This window comes from Lissotriton vulgaris, unplaced genomic scaffold (genome assembly GCF_964263255.1).
Source record: "Lissotriton vulgaris unplaced genomic scaffold, aLisVul1.2 SCAFFOLD_211, whole genome shotgun sequence".
NCBI lineage: Eukaryota > Metazoa > Chordata > Amphibia > Caudata > Salamandridae > Lissotriton > Lissotriton vulgaris.
The window spans coordinates 1,171,215-1,187,582 of NW_028251874.1; the positions used below are offsets into that span (position 1 = coordinate 1,171,215).

Genomic DNA, 16,368 nt, shown 5'->3' on the forward strand with positions numbered 1-16,368 from the left:
GGAAGGATCGTTAGATGTCATAGGAGGTCTAACTTCAGATGCAGATTCTTAGATGATGTAAAAGATCACATTTCTTTTTTTAAATGAAGGTTTTTTAGCAGTGCTTTGAGAAGGCTTCCATCTTGTATGCGTCACTTGATGCTGCTGATCACCACGTTTTGTTCACAGCAGTTTCCATACCCCTTGCGGCGTCATGGCTGTCACCTGTGTGTTCGTTGATGGTGTACAAGGCTTGCCTTAAGATCAAAGCTCTTGCTTCACACAGGGAAGTGATAAAGCCTCTGTCCTGTGTGTATGCTTTGATGGCGTACAAGGGTCGCATTCTGAGAAAACCTCTTGGAACACACAGTGCAGTGATAAGGCCGTTCTCCTGTGTGAGTTCTTTGATGCCGTACAAGGCTCGCCTTCCAAGAAAACCTCTTGGAACACACAGTGCAGTGATAAGGCCTCTCTCCTGTGTGAGTTCTTTGATGCCGTACAAGGGATGCCTTATAAGCAAAGCGCTTGGAACACTCAATGCAGTGATAAGGCTGCTCTCCGGTGTGTGTTCTTTGATGCCGTACAAGCTTTGCCTTCTGAGAAAAGGGTATGTAACACACAGTGCAGTGATAAGGCTTCTCTCCTGTGTGTACGCTTTGATGTTGTAGAAGATTTCCCTTCTGAGTAAAACTTTTCTCACAGATATTGCAGTGAAAAGGCAGCTCTCCACTGTGAGTTTTTTCATGTGTTGCCTTATCAGCAAACCTCATTTCATGCTCAGTGTAGGGATACCGATCTCTGTGTGTTTGTTCGTGCAGTAAAAGACGCGTCTTTCCAGTAAATGCCTTCTTACACTCAACACAGGCATAAGCTCTTAGGCCGTTGCGTATTCTTTTCTGCCTTGCAAGTAGTGTTTTATTGTTAAAATTCTGTCTTCTGCCTATTCCTTGGTGTTTTCTTTCATCCATTTTATAAGCAAAATTCTTCCTTCCTCCGGAAGCTTTACGTTTCTCTTCCCCATTCATACTTTCTGTCGTCGGCTGCTGTGCTGCAGAATGAAATGAACACTGAGAATTATACATGGGAAATATTTCTTGAAAGAAATGCACGGTTATAATATGAGAAAGGTGGACAGTAATATCTAGGAAGGAAGGAAAATGTTACTACCTGTAAACAATCATTTGCTGCTTGTAGTTCTACAGTTCACATTAGGTAATCTCTCATGGGCAGGGTTCTGACTACTTAAAAAAAAGAATTTAAAGATTGAGTTTTGATCTGGAGAATGACTTGTAATCCATAGCAGGGGACTCACTAACCTGCTCTGCTGCCTAAGACTGCTAGCGAGCAGCCATCCACCCTCGCGGGACACTCCCTTCACGCCACACCACCCTGGTGGGACTCTTGGTCCCAGGGTGCTTCGCTCCAACTCGAGTGACCACAGCTGCTGCAGGGGGAGGCGCTGACATCGCGCTACAAAGCGCCGCCTTACCCCACGCAGCACGGGACTCACTAACCTTCTCTGATGCCGGAGACTGCTAGCGAGCAGCCATCCATCCTCGCGAGATGCTCCCTTCAAGCCATACCACCCTGGTGGGACTCTTGGTCCCAGGGTGCTTCGCTCCACCTCGAGTAACCACAGCTGCTGCAGGGGGAGGTGCTGACATCGCGCTACAAAGCGCCGCCTTACCCCACGCAGCGCGGGACTCACTAACCTGCTCTGCTGCCTGAGACTGCTGGCGAGCAGCCATTCACCTTTGCGGGACGTTCCCTACACGCCACCCCACCCTGGTGGAACTCTTGGTCCCAGGGTGTATCGCTCCACCTCGAGTGGCCACAGCTGCTGCAGGGGGAGGCGCTGACATCGCGCTACAAAGCGCTGCCTTCCCCCACGCAACGTGGAACGCGCACAGGTGACGACCAGGCGAAGCTTGTGCCAAGAGCGTGCCCGTCTGAGCCCGTCCGAGCCTGGAAGAGACTGGACAGGGCCACCCCTCTAATAAGTTACCTAAAGTAAGTTTAGTGGGCTGCTTGAATGAAGTTAAAGTATTGTATGCATCATAACTTGTAGAGGGGCTTATTAGGGCATCTCTTAGCGGCCTGCAAATACAACGGGAAGTTTACTATTCGCACAGTTTTTCATATTTCTCTTTGTATCCCGTCTGAGTAATTAGCCCCACTTAAGTATGGGAGATAGTCCACCCCTAACCTCCAGGCCTAATACGCGCCAGAAAAGCTTCTAAGCATACACCTAACACAAAAGCAACTGCTATTGATAAAATGTTACGGCAGGCGATTGGTGCTGTCTCTAATGAGATTGAACGCACAGAACGTAGGCCTTTCTTTGACACCTTCAATCCCATGCCCCTCTTTGGTTTTAGAATCGGGAGTTCCTGATCTAGCCCAGATGTTAGATCTCTCTGCCACCCCTGACTTAATGTGGCCCCCGGAAAGGGTTCTTTCTGTATACCCCGTTAAATCACCTCTGAAGGGGGCCAATAGGAAACGCCTTCAAAGCAAACAAAAGGAGAAAAAGGGGGGGAAGCACGCGAGTTCCTTATCGAGAGTAACGTCAACGACTCAGACTGTGAGCAACACGCCTAATGGAAGTAGTCAGCTAGCATTGGAGCCCCCAATATGAGCTTCAATTTTGCTAAAAGAAATTAAAGAGCATTTGGAAACACACATCCATAGTGAGATGGGAGTTCTCAGACAGCATTTAGAGAAGCTTACCTTGAAGGTCCATTTATGGGGAAGTAAAATTGATGCCCTTTCTAAAACTCTGGGTAATTTGAAAATAACAGAACTGGCCTCTATACAACAGAGCAATCAGGTGGCCACACTCCCCCGAAATGTTAATAGAGAATCTAATTCTGTAGCTGAGCCTTCCACTGCAGCCAATCACGCTACGATACCAGGGGGGTCTTGTCTTGGGGCAGTAAGGGCAGTAAAGGAGGGGGCAGCTGGCCAAGGGCTGACGCCAGTGGTATCTATAACGGATCTGCCAGCAGAGGGTAGCTCTCCGAGCACTAGTAGAGGAGATCCTGGGAACAATATAGATCCTAATAGATCAATAATCAAACATACTCAGCCATGTATAGATCGGCCTTCTGCCTCAACTCCTTATACTGTCATTCTAACTGGAATTCCTGAGCTGGAATCAAATAGAGCAGGGCAATACCCAGAGTTAAAAAATAAAGTCATTTTTTGGCTAGATAAACACAGACCATTGCCCCCCCTAATCGAGAGTGACATTTTATTTGCTAGGCGGGTTAGTTTTACAAGATTAAAGAAAAAAGATATACAGGGGGGACTGTGTATTAATTAACTTCAGGGACCCCAGGGTGGTCCACTACATTTTAAAATAGGACCACTTAAGGGATACTAATGGTATAAGGTCCCTTTCGCTTGGCTATTTCTATCATCCCACTCCACTAATAGAAAGAATGGGTGTTGTGTATAACAAATGGGAAAAGAGAGCCCAGACTGATTTTTTACCACATATGCCACGGGGATTTGAAACATTCCCGTCCTTCAACATCACAGTATGTAATAGATTCAGCAGTCTAGACTTAGTTGATTGACTAAACCCCCAGTAAAACTTGCTGAAGGTACAAACTACTCAGACACCTCCGCAGCAAGAATGTGAAAGACTCAGCAATATAAAACAAGGAACTCCTTATTGAGCTGCCATTCAAAAGACCCAGCGCTGACTGTTTCTAGGGTCACATGCTCTTTTGATATGATCTTAAAAGTTCTTTGTATACATAAAAGTGCTTTATTTTAAAACCTTTACATTTTTATCCTTTTAATGCAATGAGATTGATTTTATTATTAAATGTGCTGTATGCAACGGTTTTAATTAATCATGCATAATAATAAATAAACAAGCAAATCATGCAAGGGGTTTGTTACCTTGAGGACTTATCTAAGGCTGCAGAAGAATCATTCTGCTTCGGTAGTACTCAGACACTGAACTAGGCTTTGTACGTGTGTGAGACTGAATTGCTAGTACTGAATACGCATAGAACTATTAAATTGTGATGAGCGCGCTGCCTGAATGAGTTAAGATTCAGAGTAGCATGCGTCTATTTTAAAAAATTGTTACCTGATGTGTTTTAACACCTTGGCTGCTTGAGCGATTTTGCTGCTGTGCTGGGCCATAATGTTGATGAATCTGATCATGATGAGCTGAGCTCGTCATGAGCACCCTAGAGGTATACCTCATGAGCATCGAAGGGGTTAACTGCTCACAATTTTTGAGCTGTTGGTAACATCCACTGCATAGTCGCCGCTTTGCTCCCTGGTCCACCGCAGCTGGTGCTGTTTGCGTGGAGGGAGACGGCGTGGCACATAGGGAGCAAGTATCCTCACTTCCGGGGGGATATTACACGCGGCCATCTTGGCTGAGGTTGACGGTCTAGTCTCGTACTAGGACCAAGCCCAGCCTACTACTTAAAGCACCTATGGTGACAACGCGGAGCGGGCACACCGATGGCGTGCCGAAGGTGCCCCAAAGGTAAGCCCGTCTGCGCCCGTCCGCGCACCGGCCGGGCCTAGGGCCAGAGATGATGTCCGTTTGCAATCAACTATCCAATATAGTAGGGATTCTTTATTATCATTACACAGCACCACCCGTGCATGTCAGCACCTACTAGATTTATTATCTTGGGAAGGACCGGTCAGCTGCCTGGACTGTAAAAAATCCTTCCCTTACACGCAAATATCATCAATCACAGGCTCTAGGAAAGGGCCTCGTGGGGGTCTCATAAACGCAAGGTCAATGTCCAAACATGCGTTGCACATCTTTGATTTGATAACTGAAAGTGACCTGGACATTATCACAGAGACTTGGCTTAAGTCATGGAGTAATCCAGATATAGTGCACGCCTTGCTCCCAAATGATCTTATACAAAGGGTGGACAGAGTGGAACAACGGGGTGGGGGCTGGTGATTACCTTGAAATGCTCTATAAATGAGCTCCAGGACCTCAAAGGCGCAGAATGCCCTTTACATTTTCAGGTGCCCTGGTCTATCGCCCTCCAGGCCCGAATAAGGAATTTCTGGAATGCTTTGGTGAGGCACTCAGTAACATGGCCCTTAGATTCTCTAATTTCACTCTACTAGGGGATATTAATCTTCATCTGGACTCCCCTACAGAGCCGGCAGCCATCTCGTTTAAAGACACAATGGGTGTTTTAGGTCTATCAGTGCTTACACAGAATACAACGCATAGGGCAGGACACATCTTAGACTGTATTTGCTCTAACCTGGCTACGCTAGAAGTAAACCACCCTATTGTCCAGACATGGTCGGATCACTCACTGGTCCCTTTCAACTTCTCACTAGACGGGGGAGCCACGAGCAAACACTTAGGGAAAGTGTCGCAGTCTAGAAATGGGGTTGGAAATCGATCATTGGACATCCGGATCTGATTACGATAGCTAGTGAATGTAGGCCTTCAATGATCGGAAATACGGTAATAGATTATAATCGCTTCGGGGAGTGGATGTCTACTATTAAGGATAAAATTGGTCATGTTAATGATAGAAATAGGTCAATCCTAAAAAGAGTATCTGCCCCCTGGTATATTCACACACTAAAAGAAAAACAAGGAGAGGTGCGAGTATCTGAACGTAGGTGGCGAAAAAACTATCATGATGAGGAACGCTGCAGATATAAAATAGTTTGAAGACAATATCATGCACTGATTAAGGAGGCCAAAACTAATTTGTATACGGCAGCAATAGAAGCGGCTAATAACAAAGATCGAGCTTTAAGATCGTGAATGGTTTTAATAACCCAAAAATACTGCTGCAGGAAATCCCCCATCTGAAAAACTCTGCAATACTATAACAGACTTTTTCGAACAAAAAGTACAGGTAGTCACCAAATATTTTGTCACCCCCAACATACTAATAGCAGAAGAAGGGAGTGTGTTAAGTTTACACTCGGACAGTATGGAGACCTTTCGACCTATCAGTCTGGAGGAAACTCACCAGGCCACACTGGCGATCAAGTCAGGATTGCCGTTTGATCCGTGTCCCCCTACTCTTCTTCAAGCTCTTGTAGATACTGTAAACCCTGTAATTAATAATATTGTAAATGCATCATTGGCCACTGCAATAATCCCTTCAGAATGGAAACTTGCGGCGGTTAAGCTTTTGCAGAAAAAACAACTTGCAGATCCCATCACTCTGTCTAATCTCCGACCCATCTCGTTGCTTCCCGTGTTATGTAAATTAACAAAAACTTTTGTGAACAAACAACTCAAAAAGTTTCTTGAGGAAAACAATGCCTGGCACCCGAATCAATCAGGTTTCAGAGCCCAACACTCCACAGAATCAGCCCTCCTGTTTACCACTGATACTATTCGAACGGCTATGGATCAGGGTAAGAAGGCTGTCCTGATCTTATTAGATCTGTCGGCAGCCTTCGACACGGTCTCACACACCATCTTGATTGACCAGCTAGCAACATCTGGCATAGCAGGAGACGTATTGGAGTGGATTAAGAACTTTTTGAGTGCCAGGCTGCAAGTGGTTACCCTCGGTTACTTTTGCTCAAGGGAAAAAACACTTACGTCAGGAGTTCCTCAGGGATCTAGCCTGAGCCCGACGCTCTTTAATGTTTACACTACCCCTCTGATCAGGCTGATATCGTCCTTTAGGATAGATGTTATCGCTATGCGGACGATACGCAGATTATCCTAGTCCTTGATAAAGAGATCAAGGACTGTGAAGAAAATCTGAAACGCTGCTTGACGGCCACTTTTGATTGGATGGGAAAGAATCATTTGAAGTGCAACACGGGAAATACGGAAATTTTGCCGCTGGTCCCGCAAAATGATTTCATTCCTAAACTATGGTGGCCTGAAGATGCGGAGGTACCACCAAACACGACTAATGCGGCACGTAACTTAGGCATCAAGTTTGATACCTGTTAGACCTGTCAGCCCTAGGGTGGTCTTTCCCTATTTCTTTTCGCCCTCGCCTTATTTTTCCCACCTACTTTTTGTTGGCTTTAGGACTCTGGGCACCTTCCCATTGCTTATCAATGTTAAGGTGCAGGTGCTCTCTTCCCCTAACATGGCTGCCACTGACCCCTGCTACTGCAGCGTGGTCTTTTTAGGCGCACTCTAGTAGCCAGGAGCTGGCTGGAACCCTCAAACAATGTATCAATGCCAGCCTGCCCATAGCTAGAATGAGGGAAGCTCCTGGAACCTTCTAGAATAGGGGAGGTGACACCAACTGCCACTGCCAAATGTCGCTATATAAGGAAAGGGAGGGAAACTTTCCAGTCAGAGCACAGTAGAGTAGTTGGGGCATCATTGACCTGGGGGACCCACGCAGGAGATTTAGGCGGTAGGGCCTTGTCGAGGACCTATGCCACTGGGAGTGACAGGGCTTAAGTGCTGCCTTCCAAGTAGAGAGAGGAACCCTGAACCAGCCCACTGATCTGGCCCGGCGGGAGGGGTACCCAGAGACCATCTGAAGTGACCTGCTGACAAGCCTTCAACTCACAGCCCCCCCCCCCTTTCTCAGGAAACCAAGAAACTACTTCAACCCAAGGGCACCAGAACCAACAAGCGCCAAGAAGAAGCTCACCTGTGCTAACAAGGTACTGGACTGTATTGCACCTGCGCCCCCTTCCTCCCCTGGGTCCCTGCGCTGATCTGCCTAACTCCCCCTGACCGGACTGACTGTATTGCTGTCCTGCCTGGACTTAACTGAACTGGGCTGCTCCTCAGAGCTCCACTAGTGAACTCTCTGCCTACCTAACCCAGCATTGTCTTCCGTGAAGCGCTGCCTGAGAGGAGAGCTGAGATCCTTGTAGCGCAGTAACCCTCTGACCTGCTGGAGCTTGGGGGATTGACGTGCCCGGAGTAGTGCTGTTTTTTTTCCCAGAGCGCTGCGATGGCCTGCTGAAGCACTACAACTGCCTAAAAAGCGGTGACTGCTAGATCTGCTGTGCAGCGAAGCGTGGTTGCCCCCTCGAGCGCTGAGGGCGTTGACTAACCTGGCCACGAAGCGCTGACTGGGAATTCAACGTCGCGGGCCTTCCCGCTACTGCCTGCTTTGTCGCGGCGGCCCCCGATGTGAGGAGAGGGCTGCCGTATAGTTTAAGGGGGTCGCCATAGGCCCTGAAGCCCTTGCCACCACCACGACGTGACGAGGGCACTGGCCGCGTCACTGGCCCGCCCCCATCATCGCCGCACCTTCTCTAGAGGAGGCCGCAATCCGATAGGCGGCCGCTGCCGCGCCTTGCCCAAAGCTGTGCCCTGATTGGCTAGGCCTGCCCGGAGCTTGGGGAAGGCCGATTCAAGTGATGAAGGGGCCCCATTTGATTCCTCAACACCGCAGGGCCTGCGCTGCTTCCCTGTCGGCCCAGTCTGCCCCCGACATCGCCGAGTCCGGTCTGAAGGCCCACATTCTAGAGGGGGCTCCAAGGAGAACACGACCCCCCTCCTCCGGGATCATCGCAAGGGGCCAAGGAGGCCCGAAGAGCAAGGTAACCCCAGGGAGGAGGGCGGAAGGCCTGAGAAGGCCCGAGTTCGCCCCTTCCCCTGGGAGAGACTGTGTGGGGCCCTGTTGGCCCAAATTGGTCGATTGGAGTACTGGTAACGTGGCCTGAGCCTGATTTAAGACTTAACCCCGCGTTGGGAGGACTTGATGTCCTTACCTGCCCCTAGGCAGGTCCTAAAAGCAGCACTGTCTTGGGCTGTTTGGTTAGTCCCCTGGCACAAAGTTCACCAGCTTCGCTTGGCCAATGCAATGTTTACTTTTGCGGATACAGTGATTTACCTTTGATAACATGTTCTAATCCTGCTACAACAGTGATCTGCTTACGCTTGCCTAATGAAAGGTCTTCTCCTGACGTAATAGGATGGTGCCTGGTTTCTAAAGACCTGTGTACTTCTAGTTGCAGGAATGTTTATGCGTAAGGAATGAAATGTTATTCACATGTCTTTAATGGAGAATCCTTGCAGGTGCTGTTGAGGAGTAAGGCTGATGCCAGGCCTACCGTTATTTAATATTCAATTTTTATGTATTTAAGTATTTATGGCCAGGTAATGCAAAGTTATGTGCTTTTAAAGAGAAGTAATAAGTGATCTCCACTGTGATTTTAATGACAGTGATCTTCCTTGCAGATAAAACTCATTGATTTGAATCAAACATACTGGTGTGGTCTCAGACTTTGCGTGTACTTATTGTCTCAGTGGATGCGTGTGTTGTGTAGTCACTTAACACCTGAGCTTTCGGGTACCTACCCGCTCGTGCCAGGCTACCCCCGGGGAACTGGTGACCCCAGTTCCTACAATGCCGATCTGTCGTTTAATGTCTAAGAATTTTTTTTTACTTACTCCCACTATCAGCCAGGAAAATGGTAGCGGTCACCCTCGTAACATCGAGACTTGACTATTGTAATAGTCTATATGCTGGAACCAACAAGGTGGTTTCTCACAAGTTGCAAAAGGTGCAGCATGCAGCCGCCAGGCTGGTTCTGAAATGGCCAAAGAAATCCTCAGCGTCTACCGCATTGAACACTCTTCATTGGCTACCAGTGGTCAAACGGGTGTTGTTCAAAGTCCTAGTAATCACCTTCAGGGCCTTTCATTCGCAAGGACCAAAGTACATACAAAAAAGGTTCGTCCGATATTGTCCATCGCGCATCCTTAGATCCTCCAATGCCAACTTGTTGGCTATTCCGACTTTTAAACTCACTTCAAGGGGTGGCAAATCTCTGCCAGTCCTAGTATCCAAGGCATGGAACAAACTCCCCCACACCTCTGTGATATGGTACGGGAATATGAGTTCAGAAAGGCATTGAAGACCTGGATCTTTAGTCTTCCTGACACGTGCGCAAGAGCACTAGTATGAAAGCAGCCGGACCAGAATCTAGATCCTCTCTGGTCTGTGTAGGCGCCAAGATGCTCCTTGGAGTGACAGTCGCGCGGTATAAATACCAACTTACATTACATTACATTACATTACATTACAAGATTCAAACAGATTGGTAGCCCCATCCAATAAACCGGGGGATATTTTGGGAACTCTTCAAGGTTGCGAGGGGCCACTTTGCTTGTTACTTCAGCAGGAGATAGAAACTCCTGACCCCTCAATTGCAAAACCTTTAGATCTATCTAATCTAAGGGTCCTCTCTTGGAATATACCAGGTCTAGCCTCCAAGTTAGACCATTCCGATTGGGGAACCTTTATTGATGATCATGGGCTATGTCTCTTTCAGGAGACATGGTTCATTACCCCAATACATAGGATAGGTTTTGTAACCTATACAATCCCAGCTCATCAGGGTCAAAGGGGAGACCCCCGGGGGCCTTTGTATCTGGATTGCTACCCACTTAGGGTGTACCATCAAAGCTCTTGATACCAGAATTTAGACTTTTTGTCTTCTTACCTCTCTTCCCTTTCTGAGTCTGTTCACTTAGTCGTAGGGGGGGATTTTAATTGCCACTTCGAACCCTTGAATGGCATTAGTCCCAATATCACAAGTGAAGAAGATGCTGTTTGGTCAATCCCATTATGTAATACTTACCCGACTAGGGGGTGGTCGCCCCTTGTTCTTCAATTGACCTCACTAACACTAACTCACTCACTAAGGGCCTGCAATGGTCGACTCCCAGCAGACAACCCGGGAAATTCAACCTTTAATAAAATAGGAAAGGCCTCCATAATTGATTACATATTGGTTGATGTTGAGATTTGGCCTAAATCTAGCATTTTGTTGTGTATCCAAGATGCGAAAATGATCAGAATCCATTAGTTCTGGCTCTCTGTATCCCCCAACTTGGGAATGCCCAAGAGCACCCTATCCAACCTCCTCTAAACTTAACCAAAGTGAAGCAGGTAGAAGAGTCCGTTGGGGTACACTGGCTGTCTCTGACGAGAAAATGGCCATCTTGTATACTGAGATTATCATTTTTCATGAGTATGCTTTTAATATTATTGAAAACTACCAAGACCAAGAATCTTTGATACTGCTGAAAAATAATCATCATGAGATGTTTTTAAAATTGGCAGCCTTCTTTTATATACACGATGATAAAAATAAACCTGAGCCCAAACCGAAACATCCATGGTTCAATAAGGCTTGCAGGGAAGCTAAAACTGCATCACTTCTAAGAGTCAAGAACAAGGATGTCCGAGGCACCAGATTAGCTAGGTCTCGCTTTAAAACCATCCGGGCTGAGGCAAAAGTAGCCTAGGAAAATGAAGAATGGGAAGCGATTAGGAAAGCTTTGGATTGTAGAGATATGCGTTCCTTTTGGAACTTAGTGAAGACAGGTCACACAGAGGGTAACCTGGCCATTGCTCCAAATCTATCAGAAGAAACCTGGAGATCACATTTTAAAATGTTATACTCCAGGTCTGTGAATGTAACTGAATCTCAGGGATTAATGGACGTTTTTCATATTCCCCTGAACATGGCACCACCTCCCTGCACTCTGTCGGAAGTCAATTTGGCACTGGGCAAGTTACTTCCTAATAAAGCACCTGGTCTGGACAGAATCCCTGGTGACCTGTTCAGATCTGAACGGACTGTCTGGGCTCCATACCTGCAGTCTTTATTTAATTCCATTTTCCAAGGCATGGAGCTCCCCCTAACAAGGCTTGGTGCCAAGAACATTCCAATCTTTAAAAAAGGTTCCCCATTAGACCCAGCAAATTACCGGCCTATTAGCCTCATCGATGTCACCCAAAAGATATTTGCTCGTATCCTCTTAGGGCATCTGCAATCTTGGATGGACAAGCCAGATATCCTTACCCCCCTACAAGCAAGTTTTAGGTCCAGAATCTCGACCTTAGACCAAATCTTTTGATTACAACTAATTTACTGGAAGACTGTAACTTTGGGAGGGGGTAGTCTATATCTGACTTTTGTGGACCTTAAGTACGCTTTTGACTTTGTCCACCGTGAGCAGTAATGGGGCCTGTTATTTGACATGGGGGTGCCGGTGTATTTTTGCCAGACCCTAAAACGTCTACACGAAGGCACCTATGCAAGGGTTCGGTTTGGCAAATAGGGAGAACTGACAGCGCCTTTCCCGGTGGAGCAAGAGGTCAGGCAGGGATGTGTGCTGGCCCCAACCCTTTTCTCTCTTTTCCTGAATGGCTTAATTGATACACTCTTGGCCGTAAAGGACATCGACTCTCCAAGGTTAGCAAACAGGAAAATACCAGCCTTAATATTTGCTGACGACATGCTGCTCCTGTCTAAATCATCCATGGGGATGCAGCGTGTCTTGGATAAGTTTAGATCATTTTGCAGGCAAAAGAATTTGGTGATTAACATATAAAGAAACAAATATATGGTCTTCCACGCAAAAACAACTAACTGTCCGCATCCCCAAATGGAGGGAAGACCGTTAGAGAGACTCTAGTACTAGCTCTGAAGGAATTCAAACTTGCCCACTTACTTAAGAGCACGATCTCTTGCTCTTTGACATCGAGGTTTCTCAATGTCGAACAGCAGTATAAACTAGAAAAGACCTTGGATAGCATCCAACCTTTTATGGCAAAAAAATTGTTTATTCAATTTAGATATGGAACCCTTCCACTAGGTGCATTTACAAATAAATGGAAGGGTTCAGTCCAATCTGTTTGCCCTGGTTGTGCTGCCGCGGAAGAGACAGAACTCTGTGTAATACTCTTCTGTCCTGCCTACCATAGGTCTAGATCGAAGTGGGTCTACCAGTTGTGTAGACATCTAGGGCTAAGAAATTACCATGAGGTTTTTAGGCTACTTGAATATAAAACATCACCAGTCTTGTAGTCACAACCTCAAAATTCCTCTTTGCAATGTGGTGTACCCGTAGAGGAATTTTAAAGGGAAAATAGCAGGGTAACAATTGATGTTGCTGTTCGCACTACTTTCTTACTCCTCTTGCTGCTACTTAGCTCCGTAAGTGAATGAGATGATAATAATTATGTCTATTTTATTGCTCAGGAATGTACGTTTTTAGCTCTATTCCCTTAATTTTTTTTTACTATGTAGTTTAACTGAATTGTGTATATGACGTAATAGTGTTGTTTTTATTGTCCTTACATATTTTATACTAATTCTGCTCTGGGTTCCTCATGCTTGTGCTTCCGAAATCTGGGGGTTTGGATAGTCATCCATCATGTGTTATGGCTGCAGTAGTATTGATGTAATTTATTCTTGTATATCATTCATTTTGGTTTTGATAACCTATTTCTAATTGCCCTTCTAGCACTCCTTTTATTCTTCACTACTTATTAGATGTATGTACATTTTATTGTGCTTTTATGGCTGTAAAGCTGAAATAAAGTATTTTGACTGACAGACAATAGCAGAAAGGCCTAATGCATCAGCGCGCAGACTCCAATTAAAATCATTGTGTTGTTTTCTCCATCGGAGTACAACTGCATATGTGTGTAAAATAAAAAAAACTGTCTAATCTGAGCAACCTATATACTTTCCAACCATACAGTGGGTGATGCATGTGAGCCTGCAACATGACAAGCGGATAGTATTTGCAAGTGAGTAACATTTTCCATTTGCAGCAAGCTGTGGCAGATCACAGGTTGTGCAATAACTTAAAACAATCTGTAAGGTCAAAGGAAAGAATGGCTGATTGAGTTACTAATATGCTAAGAATAATTAAGCACATCTGGGCTTCTTCTTTGCATTGATGTCACTAGAGAAATATTTTATGATAGGATGCAGAGAACCACATGTTTCTGCTTTATAATTATCTATTAGAGGTATGTGGGTAGGAAAGCCATGGTTGCATCTTTATCACACGCGGACTCCATATGCCAAATTGTGCCGGTGCAAAAAACATCTTATTTTTCATACATTTTCAATTCTGATAATGTAGAGCATGAGTGCATGTTGAACACTGGGTGCATATTCAACTTTGTCTTTGTAAACTTGCAGGAACTGTTCATCTACTGATGGAGCGTGTAGTTTGCTAAATGTTTGAGGAAGTGACTGCTACTAGGTAGACAACTATCTGCATTAAGGCTTGCAGTGTGTGGTGGCTTAAAAGGTGGACTTGTTACTCTTGATAAGACAACATTAAAATCTTAACTGGATGCCAGGGGTGCTCTGGTGGGATAACCATTCTCAACTCTCCCATGAACATTTTCACAAGAGTTTTTTCAAAAGTATTCAAACGTTAGTGTAGGCTAGACCAGCTTCTTTATGTATGTATCTATATGGTATTTCCATACTGCAAACCTAGCCTAAATCTAGGGCCAAAGATGAGCATAAATTATTTTTAAACTCTTTCTTAAACGGGAGCAATGTCGGGCGGTCCTGATACAGGGATGTTGTTCCAGATCATGAGTTCATAGATGGAAGAGGCCTGCTAACTTGTTTTTTTTGTTGTTACAGTTCTAAGTCTGCAGTCAGATGGAGTTCTCCAACCTCGCATTGAAAATAAGAGCTGAACTTAAGGACAACGAGAATGATGAACAAGTGATAAGTAAGAGGTAATAGCTACAAAAGAGGAAATTCTAAAGGAAAAAGCAAGACTACTGTACTGGAAGAGTCTTAAACTTTGTAAGATGATACGAATAAGTAAGGAGCGCAGTCAAAATTCCATTGACACTAAGACGACATGAACTTCTGACAGAGGAATCAAGCTCAGAAGGTGACTCAGACGACTCTGTTAGCAACTACCTAGGAAAAAACCCTACTTGACACTTTTTTCCCTGGGTACGGTTTATTGAGACAAGGACGAACAATGGAATATTATAAAAAAGGAAAAACAAAAGCAAGAGGCACAAACAGAGGAAGAGAAAGACAGGAAAGAGCAAATGGAAGACAAAAAGATAACTCATCCCATAGGAAGAGAAAGGTGATAGAGCAAAGCGAGATATGAATTAATTCTCCATTATTAACTCATCACAACATTAACTGCCAATGGATGAACTAAATATCCATAACCTTGGCTTATATTTTTGCCCCAGTAGGGAGTTAGATTACAGTTCATGTAGAATTGACATATTTCAGTTTCAAAGATAGCAACATAAAATTAGACCCAAGCAAATTATTATTTATTATTATTAAAGGCTTTTATAGCGCGCTCTATTACTAAAAAATAGTATCCTGGCGCGATGAAGGCAGAACAGAATGGGAGAGGACAAATATCTAGAAACAGAAAAAGAAAATTTAGACTTTAATATTAAAAAGGTGAGTTTTTAGTCCTTTCTTAAAAGCACTGAGAGACGATGCAGTTTTTAGGTGGAGGGGAAGGGCATTCCAGGATTTTGCTGCTCTTACTGAGATTGATTGGCCGCCAAGTCTGCAATATTTAAATTTGGGAACGGACATCTGGCACATGTTGGCCGATCGCAGAGGGCGATTAGGGACATACAAACAGAACCTTTTCCTCAAATAGACAGGGCCAGTTTGATAAATAGCTCGGTAGGCCAACACTAGAATTTTAAACAAAATCCTGTGGGCAACCGGGAGCCAGTGGAGAGCACATAGCAGGGGACGGGCACTGGAGCGCCTAGGTGCATTAAACAAAAGTCTGGCGGCGGCGTTCTGAATGACCTGAAGGCGGTGAATCAGGTATGCCGGCAATCCGCAGAACAGTCCATTCGAGTAGTCCAACCTAGAGAGAACTAAGGCACGAATGACAGTCTCTTTAGCTTCTTTTGGTAGGAAAGGAAAGAACCTACGTAAAGTTTTTAGGTGGCAAAACAAACCCCCGTAAGTTTCTTTATGTGGTCCTCGAACTTAAGGTTCTTACCGAACCAGACTCCTAAGTTTTTCACAGGGCCAGATGTAGCTTTTGGAGGGGGGAGGTCAGCAGGCCAGAGACGCTCACTAAAATCCTCAGGAAAAGAGCCGTACAGCAGGATCTCGGATTTACTTTCATTGCATTTTAGTTGTGCGTGTGCTAGCCATTGAAAAACAGAGGACAAACAGAGTTGGGCAGCCGACGTATCTAAATTATCTTTAGGCCAGGTAAACAAAAGCTGTGTGTCGTCGGCGTACGCCATAATTTTAGCCCCTAATTGTTCAGCAAGGTAAATCAAAGGGGTAAGGTAAATATTAAAAAGTAAGGGGCTTAAAATGGACCCCTGAGGAACACCTGTAGAAAGTTGTTTAGGGGTGGAGGCAAATGGAGGCAGCCAAATTTGTTGAGTACGGTTATTTAAAAAAGAAGTCAGCCAGTCAAATGCAGGGCCAATAACACCAATATCGGCTAGTCTGGCGAGTAATAGGGAGTGAGGCACCGTATCGAAGGCAGCAGAGAGGTCTAATAAAATCAGAGCCGCTCTGCCACCTTCGTCAAGACACTCCCGAATAGCTTCCGAGATTTCGACCAAGGCCGTCTCGGTACTATAGAAGGCCCGAAAGCCAGATTGAGCTGGATGTAGGGCCTCTGTT

The 16,368-nt window shown here is 45.4% G+C and overlaps 1 pseudogene; it reads right to left on the reverse strand.

Annotated features, from left to right (window-relative positions):
* Window positions 1–200: 200 nt before the first annotated feature.
* LOC147662727 (uncharacterized) overlaps window positions 201–16,368 on the reverse strand; it is a 29,858-nt pseudogene continuing 13,690 nt past the window's right edge.